Source organism: Passer domesticus, chromosome 19, assembly GCF_036417665.1.
Source record: "Passer domesticus isolate bPasDom1 chromosome 19, bPasDom1.hap1, whole genome shotgun sequence".
In the NCBI taxonomy this organism is placed as follows: domain Eukaryota; kingdom Metazoa; phylum Chordata; class Aves; order Passeriformes; family Passeridae; genus Passer; species Passer domesticus.
Genome location: NC_087492.1, coordinates 2,516,966 through 2,530,871, shown reverse-complemented (window position 1 = coordinate 2,530,871; position 13,906 = coordinate 2,516,966). Strand labels below are relative to the sequence as shown.

Genomic DNA, 13,906 nt, shown 5'->3' with positions numbered 1-13,906 from the left:
GTAGGACAAAGCTGATTTACAGTTTATGGCAGTGCATTCCAGAGTCGCTGGCTTTGCAGCTGATGTCCTGTTCCAGCAATATTGGCACTGCCAGGAGGCACAGAAATGGAGATTTTAATCAAAAAACTTTATTTCAGATCCACTTCAGTTAAATTATAAGTTAATCTTGCCTTGTGAACTTCCAGGCTGTTTAAAAGGGCAAATGGCTGCAGTGTCCTCTGAAACAATTCAAATCGTTATTTTTCATCAGGAGATGATTCCACTGCCCTGGAATTGAAAGTTGGGTGTCTTTTCCTCACAGATTGTTATTTAATCACTAGATATTAGCTTTCATTGCCCTTTTGATATATTTAGGCTCATAAACTTCTCATTGACTAGATTGAATTTACCACGATGTTGTTACTTTTTATGAACAGAATGAATCAATAGCAGATCTGTTGGTTTGCACTGAATTGTTTATTTGAAGGGATGTTTAAACTTTACTGAGAGAAAATGGAAGAGCTGATGCCCAGTCCTCCTCTTCAATACTCAATATTTGGTAACTCTGAGTACAGCCTGCCTCAACCAGCAAGTGCTGCACACATTATCCAGAGATCCCGGGCCAAGAATATTTCCTAGCATTCTTTGAAATATAAAATTTTTGCCGTTTTCCCAATTTATGGTATTTAATACTTGTATATTACTTTACTGTTGTAATAGAAGGCTTTTGTTTCATTGCTAGGGAATATTCCAGAATAAGACTATTTTTTCACTGAAAATAGTGATTTAGTTTCCTGTACTCCTCAAATAATCTGTACAAACCATTTGACTTCATCTATAAATTTGAAGCACAGTACTAAGAAATATCACTGGGTTCCCTTTATCATTGAATTTTAGGGATGTGGTTTCTTGCCTTTTTTTTTCTGTTTGTTTAATAATAATTAAAACCATCTATTAATCAAGTTCCACATAGACAAGTGCAAAACTGTGCCTAGTGGATCTAAAAACTTGGGAATTGTTACCTCAGTGTAACTAGGTGATAACAGCCCAGACTTTGTGCTTGCTGGAGGGATTTATTTGGATTCACTGTTGCCTCTATGAGCTCCCTCCCCCATTATTTGTGCATCTTTATTATTGTATTAAGTGGTTAATTAAGTCTGGTCAGGTTAACCTTTGTTGATGATCAGAAGTAGGCATCTCAGCCACTGGAAAGCAAATCATTTTGGGTGGAACATCTTGTTCTTGTTTGAATAATTATCTTGGTTTACATTCACACAGCATTACTCCCTTGAACCAGACATTTTTGGGGAAAGAGGGGCAGTGCCCTGAGCAGGTTTCCAAATGTACAGAAGTTATAAAGGAGAAACATTTCCCTTCCTTCTCCTTTATGAGCAAAACAGGGAAACAGTTTGAATTAATAAGCCAGAATTCCAAGTATTCACAAAGAGCTGTAATTTGTTGTCAAATAACTTTTGAAAGCCAAACCTCCAGGCTGCCCAGCTGAACTGAGTCCTGCTTCCTCACTGAGAATTCTTCAGCAGTAGCATTCCAATATTTTCCTGGTGGAGTATTTGTCATTCTTTTCCAATTATTATTGTTATTATTTTGTAACTCTGTTTGTCTTTGTTCTGTGGTCTGTTCTTTTTTTGAGAGCTAGTGAAAACCTCTTGTCATTTGCCCTGTCCTTCCCCTTGGTTTGATATTTTCTGCCAAATCCTCTGCCCTAGAGCATTTTTCCCCCTTTTTCTCCATGCAATGGGATCTTACATCCATAAAACAATTGCCTTTATTGCTCATGGAGGAGTGATTTTATTCCAGAAAAATTCTTCAGTCATCAAGGTGAGAAAAAAACAGAAGGAGAGATGCCAAAGTGACCTCCTGGCTGATTTTCTGATTCTTCTTTGGAAGAACTCAACAGCTCAGTCAAAACATGTTCATTCTGAGGATTATTTCATTTTGATAAAGAAACATTTTTTATGAACTGTTGCTTCTCTGGAGCCAAATTGTGGGATCTTGGGAGATCTGTAAGCTCAGCGTGGTCCAGGAAGAAGCATAGTAAGAAATTAGAGGAGAAATAGAGAAAAACCACAAAAGATTTCTTGGTACCACTATAAACCCATCATGTGTGAATACTCTCTGCCTCAAAAAGGAGATGTAAAACCAGCAAAAGCTGTAGGGAAGGACAAAAAGTGCAATCAGAGATATGGCAGATGTGGGGAAGGTGAACTGTGTTCCCATGTTCCTGCTACAAAAGGCCTCCAAGTCATTTAAAGATGTAACTTTCTTTTATGGATTCCTTTTCTGATTAAAATGGTCTTCTGTAAGTGATTTTATGATACATATAAATATTATGGTTATCAGTCTTCACAGTTAAAATAAGGCTTTTTTCTTTGGCAGGAGGAAGGCTATACATGCAAATTCAGATTCCTGATGCATTCCCACTAACTCTGTCCTTCTGTTCTGGCAGAATGAGGAGAAACTGGGGTTTGTATTTTCTTTTATTTGTTTCCTTATGTATCGTGTGCTCTCTGATTCTCACTTATTTCTTATTTCATTATCTTTCCTGTTCTTTTTCTTTTTTTGTGGCTACATTTGTGGCTGCATTTTTTCTTTTATTTGTTTACTTTGTCTTGAACTTTCTCCTAAATCCTTCTTTTCTTTTCAGCCAGACTTTAATAAACACATTGAAGCAGAATTTTTCTCTCCTTCCATTTCCACTTCCCTTCCTCTCCTACTTCCATCTTTTCCCCTTTCCCCCCAATATTATCCTTTTCTCCTCAGCATTTTTTGATGTTTTTCTTTCCCATGAATTTTCCTGTCCTTCTTTTGGCATTTTGCACTTTACCTTGGGGGAGACTCCACAAGAATTTGGGCCTTTTTTCCTTAATAGTGCAAAACTGGATAGAAACCACCTTAAAAATATGTGGGACAAACTCTGTCCTAACTGTCCTGTGGCATGAGGATGTCTGGGAGCAAATAAATTCCTGTTTAGCAAATTTAACTTCTCCTAAAAATTCAGGCTCCATCCTTCCAGCTGGAAACTGGATCATATAATGGGTTATTACAAGCTGTTAAAATTTGAGACCGAGGAGGGGGAATAGGCTGAAGTTATTCCATGGATTGTTCTGTTCTTTGTGGGAGGCTGTTAAAATAAAGCAACAGTATAAAAGATGAATTATATACAATTTAATGTAAAGCTGTTGGAAGCCATTAGGATATTTCTTCCTTGATTGTCTAACATTTGTGTACTTTTACAAAGTTTTACATTTTTTTGGTTCTTTCCGAACATTATGAAAATTGTACTGAGAGGAGTAAATTCATCTGCATAAAATTGACTGCAAAGAGCAATTAGTCCTTCATTAATATGCAAATTTGGTCCAGTGCAGATTCATCTATATATGAGGCTTAAATATGCAAGTCAGTCTTGCTGTGCGAGAAGCCCAGATGCTTTTATTTACTTTGAAATTGAGGGATTTGGTTAATGATGTTGTTGACAGGAAAACTTGAATAAATTTGATGATCACCATCTTTCATATTAGACGAGGCCCATGGAAAAAAATTACCAAGTAAAATACCAATTTTATTTGGTAATTTCCTATTACCAATCTTGTAATAAAATGTAAGATAGAAAGTAATAGAGTTAGATTTCCTAATGTAGTTATCCTGAGACTTAAACTGTTCCCCAAAGATGGAGCCATTTTTCTTAAACTTTGTTTTTCCAGAGGGTAAAGACATCTCCATAAGCTGTATGAATAACACACTGCCTGGAGATGTAATATTGGAAAGCTGGTTCTGTGACTTGCTTCAGTTGGTGAGAGGATATAAGCCTGGGAATGAAGAGGCAGGAGCTTTGGAAATGGTTCTTTGTCATCTTCCATAGGTTCTTCTCAAGAATTAGTGTTGGGGCCTTTGCCCTGAACCTGTGGAACACCCTGGAATCTGTCTGAACACACAGCCAATTCTATTTGCATCACCTAATCTCCCTAATAAACATTTTCTTAAATATCTTTAAATCTTTACAGCTCTTGGTAATGATACCTTCTTCCTGCTGGCACCCACCACAGGCTGGCTCAGAGAAGCAGGGTTTTTCCTCACCCATAAATCCAAGCTGTGGTGTGTCTTGCCTCTCTCCTCTTTTCCTGCCCCACAGTTCCTTTGGCACACCCAGGATTCATTCCCCTGCTTTTGCCCAGCATCCATCACTCACCAGGTGTGGGAACAGTTCCTTTGCACTCGTCAGCCTTGATTCACCTGCAAGATCCCACAAGTTGCTCCTCCTTGTGTTTCTTCCTTTTTCTTTCTCTGCCATTCCCTCAGCCCTAAATTTAGCTTTGGCTTAAGCAGAACTGGTCTTTGACTTCAATCATGCCCATTTTTTTCCTGGACCAAACCTGGTCTTCTGTCTTGCCTGAGTGAGGTATTGGCACTTCAAAAGAACAGAGAAATGTGGTTTAAATGGACTGAAGTGTGTGGTAATTTATAAAGCTCTAGTTGTAACTACCTGAGGACAAGTTAATAGATGAGACCATTTGATTCCTCTGACTTCCTGGCACAGCTGTTTGGGATATAAATCCTCACAACAGTTGGTTTCCAAATCCTTAATGTGCTGCACTAGGCAAAAAGTTTCTACAACCACGTTCAGGAGAGAAAAAAATTCAACCAAAATTGTTCATGTGGTCTTGCAAGTGAATCCAAAAGCAGGAGAATGAAGATGGAATTGAGTATCTGGGGGGAACAGAGGAGAGATCTGATAGCCTTGTAAAGGCTCTGGTTATCCTACAAGGGAATCTGTGGGTTTTACCATCAGAATGAGGCACTGACAGTGTCAGAAGGAGTTTATTTGCAGTACTGAATAGTTTAGGAGGTGATAAATTGATTAAAAGGTGAAACCTTAAAACCACACCATCTGCTGAGACTTAAATAGCCTTTACCTTTGAGAACACAGAATTGTTGGGCAGTTTCTAGTATTTTTCAGCACCATCCACAGCAATCTTGGTTTTCTGATCTTGCTCCCAAAAGAGGAAAATATTAATTTTGAAGTGTATAAACAACAGGCATCTCAGCACAACCTGAGGTTGTCTCCTATCAACTATGTAATCTTTATATTCTAGATTAATAAACACTTCAGCCTTGGAGTTTATTAGTCCAAAATATATTTATTACCTCATAAATTCAAACCCCCTCCAGTTACCATCTAATTAAACTGCAGCGCTGTGCCTGCTATCTTTGGGGATGTATTAATAATGGAATTATCTTGTGAAACAGTAATTACATACTTTGTGCATTCTTTGCCACACTCTTTCTTCAGTGTCTGTGTGATGAGTGGGGCACACAGTGCTCCATTGTTTGGAGCTCCTCCAAAGTCTCTGTGTATCCAAAGATAAGCAGCTTTTTTTTTTCCCTCTTAGTAGAAGAGGGAGAAAAGTTTGTGCATTTTTTGTACCAATACCACCAGACTAGGAACAGTTATGAAACATGATTGTGCAAGTGATTTTAGCTCATGCTTTCTCCTCACTCTTTGAGGAGATTACTCTCAGGAGTAAAACCTCCTTGCAGGATATGTTTTGTTTTTACTGCAGCTGCCAAAAGGTGAAGACAAGCACTTTATCTGCAAGAGAATATTCATTTATAGGACTTCACTGGTGACAGAGGTTTGAAATGGGAAATGGGCTTAAAGCCTTCTTCAGGAGAGATTTACTCACAGTTTTCTGCAGTGGTAAGTGTACTTGCTGTATTCTGATTTATAAATGTATTGACTCTCTCTGAGCTTTTGCTTTATAAGGTTGTCTCCCATCTTCTGCTCTGGATAATTTGTATTGACAAGAATCCTTGTGCTCATTTTTCCTCCCTTACTGCAGAATTAGGTGTCTGAATCCTTTCCCTGCATGGAAAGAGGCACAGGAGGCAACACCTTTTGCACATAACTTCCCTGAGTTCTGAAGTGCCTTATCTCTGGTTCAAGTACATCTGTTGAGCAACAGTGGGAGTGTGTGATTCTTGTTGACACAGGCTCTGCTCTACCTGACAGGAGGGGGGGTTATTCTCTCTTGTACTTCCAGCAGTTTGTGGGTTTAGGATCCATGTGCTGTTTTCTCCTGCCTTTTATTTGTTCACTGCAATTGCTGGGGCTGTGCAGGTTCTGCAGGAGAGTGAGGGCACTTCCCACCAGTTTCCTCCCTGAATCTTTCAGATCTTTCCAGCACAAGTTTTGCCTTCTCCTTGGTTTTCTGCTCCACAGGTTCTGAAGTCTGATGCCAAATACAAAATTGAGTAATGGTCACTCACTTCATACAAAAGGGTTTGATTGAACTTCCAGCTGCAACTCCATCTCCACTCCTGTATTGTGAGTGCAGCTTCATGTTTTACTTGCATTTTACACTCATTCAGGGGCCAAGTATTCAAGTCTTCCAGATTTGGACTTGTTTTGATTTCCCTGCAAAATCCTGCATGAATTCTGCCAACAGCAAGGCCAATGTGTCTGAAAACAGATGGCATTTCCAGTACCTAAAGCCTGGTCAGGTGTGAGTATCTCAGTAGTAAGAGTGACTCAAACTTGTAGCTTTGATTTTTCAATAAGACACTATTTGCTTCATCCAGTAATTTTCATCTGCCAGCACTCACAGTTATTTCAATCAGACTGTTTTCATGGATGAATGTTATTCTTTGGGAATAAAGAATGCCTGACAAGCTTCTGTAGTTTAGTGAATAGATTTTTGTAAACCACATAATGAAATGTAATTATTATATGATATATATTTTACAGAATCTCAAATGGCTTTATCAGCCCAATATCTAAGAATTCACCTTCTGAGATTGAACATCTTGTGCTTGATGTCTTAATAAAAATGGTTCTGATACCACTGTGTGCCCACAGTGTAGAATGGAACAGTTTCCACTGTAATGAATAGCAAACATCTGCAAAGAATAATTAGATTTATGCCATATTGCTCAAACACACGTTATTATTATTACAGCTCAGGATTAATTACTGGTTTGTCAAAACCTGCTGATCTCAAAACTTTTGGTTTTGTTCTATTTCTTGTGGCTGTTGATGAAAAGGTGGTCTGTGTGTCCCCAGAATGGTTCCAGGTTGTGTCTTGCTTGTTCTGTCACTTTGCTTTTTTGTGCCTGGTGTCTGATTTGAAAACTTTCAAACTAGACACCTTTCTGATGTGTTTTTCCTGATGTGAATAAATTCACTGCAGAATACTTGCAGAGCAAGAGATGTTTGTTGCCAAGCAATTACATCAGATGAAACATACAGAAGGCTAATATTTTAGTCTGATTTTTTTTTCTTTTGCTACAAGAATTCTGGGAATTTAAGGAAGGAAAAAGACAGGGCTTTCATTTCTTAATTTTTTTCCTTGTCTTCTGTATTTTGCAGTGATTGCTTTGAGTCTGTAAGGTCATTGTGGTTGAAGGCATGAAGATGAGGACATCAAAGCCTTTGCCCACCTATGACAATTACTCTGGAGACAAACACAGCTCAGAAGACAAATGTTATGAGCTACCTGTAAGTTCTGGTTCACAAAACAGATGAGAATCCAGAGATACTCCTGAACTTGGAAATGAAATTTATTCTCAAGGTAATAGTTGAGCTCATTATCTGCTGCTCTTTCTAAATGTAAAGTAAGGAGAGCAGTGCCCATATATTCTGTCTATAACAGCTGACATGTTTTCTGCATTCCTGTGTTTGCCTAAGAAGTCATGGATAATCAATTTGATGTGCAAAATAAACTGCATGGATGAATTCTGATACATATCACTTGCCATGGCTGTGCTGTTATGAGAGGCAAAAACTTCCAGGAAGGAAACAGCAAGGAAAAATCTGCCTGATAATTTTCTCATCAGTTTTCCTCCAAGGACATATCTGTAGGTGGATTCTATAGACAGTGTTTGGGTATTTTCCCCCCTTGAGTGGCTGGTTCTGTGTGTGTCAGTTATTTTCTCTTGCTGTATTAGAAATCAAAGCTACCTTATCACTTCAGGATAAATATGTCTATATTTATATCTCTGTATCTATCCCCTATAATCTTAACTAGGAAAAGCTAACCTGAAACATTTCATTTTCAGCCCTTCTTATTATTTAAATATATATTCTAAATTATTTTTTAAATTCCCCACATGTATTACAAATAACTTCCCATCTGACTGGGAAGCAGAACAGGCAGGAACCAGCAGCAGACAGATGTGATTATAAAAGATGTTCTGTTTGGTATAATGAGACTTATGGTCTTAATAAACTCTTAGAATGTTTTTAACACAACCAAATTAAGTAAGTTCAAAATCTGATTTTCAAGATCTAACCCTATCAGATCACTTTTTTACTTTATTTTTGAGGACACCCCTCCTCAAATTTTAGAGAATTTCTCACATAATAGACTATCCCTAGTTCCAGCAAAGAAAAAAGGGAAATTTGTACAGATAAAAAGCATGAATGACAATCCTGATCATGTGGAAAAAATCAATCTGTGAGCTTAGACATAGTTTCACATTAGTCTCCTCCTTTCTTGGAAATCCACATTTCCCCCAGAATATCCAGCAGCGTTAGGTAGCCTGTCAAAATTTGCTCATCATATTTCATGTCCTTCTGCTGGAAAGAAACAGCTGGATATTTTGTGTCATGACGTGACCAATCCACCTCTGTTGTTGTCATTTTAATTGCTGGGGCTGTATTTTTAAGTCCTCCACAGAAGGTCTTTGTAGTGACAAGCGAACGGTTCACGCTTCGTAAGCAAACATAAAGAATTCCCTGCTAATTGGAGAGGGAGTAATGCAGTTATGATTCCATCAACATTTAAGTTACATTGGGAAAGGACACGTTTTTTGTTGTGGTTGTGTTGCCACATCAAATTTTACTCCAAGTGGATTTGGTGGGGAAGGTTTTAGAACAGAACAAATTAATGCTGGAGTTACAGGGATGGGAGAGATGGAAGTTAAATTGTTCTAAGCTACATCTACAGTAGAAAATCAGTATTTTCTTGCTTTGAAATGGTAGTTATTAATTGCTGGCTTGTGAAACAGCTTGTCTTTGAAAATGGAAAGAATGGACAGCCTCAAAAAACTCCCTTTCCCCTGCCCTGAAGAAATGCAGCCATAGTGTTTCATGTGGAGGACTCCTCAAAAATCACCAATTTCACAAAAAAAAGCTTCTTATACAGTAATTTATATCTTTTGGGTGTTTTCCCCTTGATATTCTGCCTGTTGTACCTATAGACTTCCAATTTCTAAAAGTCTGCTGGGCCTTGTGCTAAACCTTGGCTTTTTTCCTGAATTACACTTCCATGGAATACTTGGCTATGGATTAACAGTTTTACAGTTGTGTGCCCAAAGTTCTTTCTTGTTCATGCTGATTTAATTTTTTTTCTACTCACATCTCTCTTCTCAGGTGGAGCCTCATCTTGAGCAGCCTTGGGAGGGCCAAAGGTGGTTCCTTTTCCAGTTCCCTGCCTGGATTTTAGAAGATACCATTTTTTAACATCTAAACAAGGAAATCACAGCAATTTCCATGGGAAGAATCACAGAGATGGCAGGGCTTCCCCCCAAAACACTGCCTGTGTAATTGCTGAAGACATTCCAAGCCACTCTAACGAAGTGCTGTCTGCCAGTCATTATGTTCTCCTTGGAGGACCATCTGTTGCACTTCAAATATGTAAAGGTCTCTATCATTTATTGCTCCAAACAAATCCAGGCCTTTGTCTGAGGTGCTGGAGCTCCTGAATGGATTCTAAAGGTGGTTGCAGTCACAAAGGGCAGGGTATTCCCTTTGGTTTTAGTCCTTCAGCTCAAATTTCAGAGCACAAATATACTGGTTAAACCAATATCTGAATATTTTCAATTTATTTAGAAATGAATTATGAACAATAACAACTCAAAGTATCTGAAATATGTTTTCATTCAGCCAGGAGGACATTGGAAGATTTTTGCATCTGGTGAACAAATCTTTCCATTGTAGTGGTATCCAGATTTGATATATACTGATATTGGAATGAAAATTACCTTATTTTAACTAAATTAATTAGTTTATCTGTATCTGAAAATAGTGATTCAAAGGAATGGTAAAAAATAGAGTCAGCAGCTTAAAATGCTCAAGCCTTCCTTAGCACGTGTCCTTTACAAGGATGTAATACTTGGTTGTACAGTCATTATTTATAGGTTAATTAGGATCCTTTCCATGAGTAAAATGAGCAAGATCAAGCATTAAAATGTGCTGGGTTTTGTTTTTCCTGCTGAGATTTTAAAGAGGCTGTACAGTCAGATTGGAGAACGTGAGCATTGCATTTTCACAGCAGAAAAGTTCTGCTCAGAGGTTTCCAGCCACAGAAATCCATAACAATTTCTGTCTGATTAGGGAGTGGTCCTGTCTTCATCCCTTTCTTCTCTTGCCCTTCCCCTTCTCCTTCCTGCTCAGCAGCTAATGTTCTGGTCAGAAGTAATAATATGTTAGATCTTGAATGTCAGTAGCCCCAGAGATTCTGACAAGACTATTCATGTGCATTCATACGTCTTAACCAAAGCTGACACTAAAGAGAGCAAGAATTCTCATATTCCTCTTTTTATTGCTGTGCATTAAACTCAAATCTTCTCTTGGAGACCTCTGCTAGAAATGACAAATCCACCATTTGAAAAAGGCATTTTAGCAAGGTCTAAACAAAGCAGCTGGACATCAATCTGGCACAGGGCAGAGGCTCCTGTGAGAGCTCACAGTGCAAAGCTGAACTCTGCTTTACACCTTCCCAGTGCTGTGAGAGAAATACTAATGGGAAATAACCATTCCTCCTAATCTTTTAAAATCACTTTTTAATTGAAATTTAGATTTTTTTTTTTTTTTAACTATAGGATATGTCCTTATTGGGATATTTGGATTCTGGTAACTCAAGGTTGTTTTCTGAGAAACACACACTGAGTGAATATTCTGCTCTACCTTTTACTCTGGACATATTTTACACACACTTGTAGGATGGTGTGCTGCACATGTTTGGGTAATTTTGCAGGGATCTGATTAAGTTGTTAAAGCCAGGTAGGCAATTTTGCCAGCAGTGATATTTTTAATCTTCTTTTTTAAAATGGTTTGGTAGTAGTGACTAAGGCAGACTAGGTGGCTCTGGGCAGCTCGCCATTTTTAGGTAGTTTAATTTGTTAAAAATTATCTTTCTTCCCACCCAAATCTCCTTGAAACCATTTGGAGAAGAGAACTGTTGAACAGTTGCCAGTAATAAGTCCTGCTGAGACCTCTGTATCCTCCTGACAGAAATGTTGGTGCCAACTGGAGACTGACTGGCACGAGTTTGAACTCTACACTACTTGATATATTTGCTTCACATGCACCAATTACAATAATTACCACCTCTGCAGCTGAAGTTTAAGCACTCACTCTGCACTCCATACCTCAGGTTGTTGGCAGTATGTTCAATCCTATAATCTCAATTTTCTTGGAATAATTAAGTAGAAAATAAATACTTCAAAAAATTAGGAGAGAGTCGGAATGGAAATCAGAGGCTGAATAATAGAGTTGTTTGTCATGTTGCTATTGTTAAGCTGCATTTATTTCTATTGAATCTTTATTTCTAAAAGGCAGCATCTTCTTTTGCCTGCAGAGATTCACCAGGAGATGCTGTAATCCATTGACTTTTATATTCAGCAGTAGAGTGTCTCTTCATGTGAAGGAAAAAGCAACATGAACTCCTACTTTGTTTAGATGTTTAAAAAATAGAACTATTCCTTTCAAAATAAATGCTTTTGACTAGAAGAGGAAATCACCCATCCCTTACTCCTTTTGGCTGGATGTTTCCATGTAAGATTGTAGGGATTTAATTCCAGAACTGGTTTTAACTGGCCAGTTCCTGACAATTCCACTGGTTTAAATCTGATGCAATGGGAACCATCTCTCCCCCACCCCTGTTGTCTTTCCAAGAGACTGGTTAATTTTTAAATTGGATCAGCAACATTTTTTTAGAAAACCTGGTAAAGTTTCTATTACACAAAGATAAGCCTTAGACTGAGCACAAACTGGCTTGCCTGTAGCTTCCCTAATATGATTGCACTGCGCAGAGTAGATACTAAAATTTATATTAAAATTTCTTTATGCAGGTTCCCTCTAGGGAGAGGAAGAGGGAAGGAAAAAGCTTCATGTGACAGATGCTAATTATGCAGCTTAATGCACTTCTGGAAGTTGCAGAGATGAGAACTCTATAAGAACCTATCTACAAAACAAAGCACATTTTCAACAGCATTTTTTTCCTCAATTCTTTTTTAATCTGCCTCCTCTCTGTTTTCCAGGAGGCTTTATTTCCCAAAGAGCACAAAGGGCAAGCAGTGTCTCAGGTGCAGGATTCACCAGCCATGGATGTGATTGTTCTCCATTGTGTCTTGCTGTTCTGAGGTGCTGGACATGGAATTGGGAAAGCTTCAAGGTTCTGAGCCAGGGAGAATTTTGAGTTCAGAATTCCCTAGTTGATGTGGTAGTTTTCTTCCCTCTATGTGGATATTTTATCAGCTCCTTATGCTGTGTTTAGGTTTAGTGGATAAATGATGTTCTGCACTTGTGCTGGGATCCTATAGAAGGATTTTTTGTGATGTCAGGACTGGTGAACCAGATCCCAAAATGCATTGTACAGAGAAGTGAGCAGAGGCACAGGAGCTGAGGTCCTCCAAACTGGGAGGTGCAGCCACACCAAAGCCAGTGTTAGACACTAATCCTCTCTTCCAGACACTGAGCTCTGCTGTTTGAGGGAAAAGAAATGGGAAAATGCTCCTGAAATCTATTCAGACTTGCAAGAACCATTGTCCTGGATATCCAAATCTACCAAATCCCTTTTACCAAAGGATTCCTTTTGCTTCTTAGTGATAAACCCATATGAACTCTGTGTGTGTGTGCTCAGTGCAGAATTCTGCTTTCCCTGATGTCCTTCACATCCCTGGATTTCTCCTGGGGGGAGTGACTCCAGCAGGGACATGGCGGTGGCATGGCCGGGACATCCGAGGGGCTCGGGCTGGCCCTGGGCACCCAGGAATGCTCCTCACAGCCCTGGGCTGCAGCCAGCCCGGGGAAAACCATCTGTTCCCCTTGGAAAGGGGTTTGCTTCCCCCGGAGCCCTCCCCCCGCATCCCGGCCCCGGCCCCAGCTGCCGTGCTGCCATGAGCACCGAGGGAATGAATCTCCTGCGTTTAAAAATACTCTGCTTCTATTTAGATGAAAAGAAGAATCTTGCTTGCCTACACTGGCATACAAAAATAGGCTCAGTGTGAGTAAATCTTCAAAGTTTCTCTTGGTGAATATATCTAGCCTCACTTCTTTTTTTTTTTTAACTTATCATATAAGTTTATTTATAGAGTGTCCTTCTTTCCTCCTACTCTATCAAGACATTTGCAGAAGGTTGTCGCTCGTCTTGTTCAGGAGTCCTGAAATAATTTGCAGGGCCTTTGAAACATCATCGTGTTGCATAGTTGTGATCAACGTGCTGCTGTTGCATGAACATATCATATTTTAATGTGAATGTCAGGTTAGCTGAGACATTCAGGCCTTTCTTTTACTTTGGGTGCTTTACACTGGTTTGTGTTTGCACTTGAACACTGCAGTAAAAATTCTGCATATAGTAATTTAAAATTTTCCATTTTACATGCAAGGCATTGCCTAGAAAATTAATGTGTAATATGAGAGGATTAGTAAGATGCATACACTTTCCAAACATCTCTTAAAAATAGCTTTCACTGTCACTGTAGCATCTTAATTCTGAATAATCTCACAGTCCTTCTGCAAATCTGTGCATGTAGTAACAGAGAAGCCACCTACTTCATCCTCTTGAACTGCACAATATGGATCTGGGCATGGAAAAAATGGGGTTTGGAGTAGGGCTCTGCATTGGCAGAGAGGCTGTCTGTGGGCCTAGTGAGAGCATTAACGCTTGCATTAAATATTAAAGTCAGC

The 13,906-nt window shown here is 38.9% G+C and overlaps 1 long non-coding RNA gene across 24 annotated transcripts in view; it reads left to right on the top strand.

Annotated features, from left to right (window-relative positions):
• Window positions 1-13,906, top strand: part of LOC135283873 (uncharacterized) — a 23,210-nt gene extending 9,304 nt beyond the window's left edge. For 20 of the 24 annotated variants that reach the window (XR_010349486.1, XR_010349479.1, XR_010349469.1 and 17 more), the window contains 4 exons: window positions 2,377-2,463; window positions 5,559-5,695; window positions 7,364-7,565; window positions 9,368-11,522. This is a non-coding gene — a long non-coding RNA (uncharacterized LOC135283873). Of the gene's footprint in view, window positions 1-2,376; window positions 2,464-5,558; window positions 5,696-6,217; window positions 6,323-6,366; window positions 6,501-7,363; window positions 7,566-9,367; window positions 11,523-11,576; window positions 12,050-12,069 lie in introns of those variants that run through there. The other 4 variants (XR_010349467.1, XR_010349468.1, XR_010349471.1 and 1 more) reach the window with 4 other exon arrangements.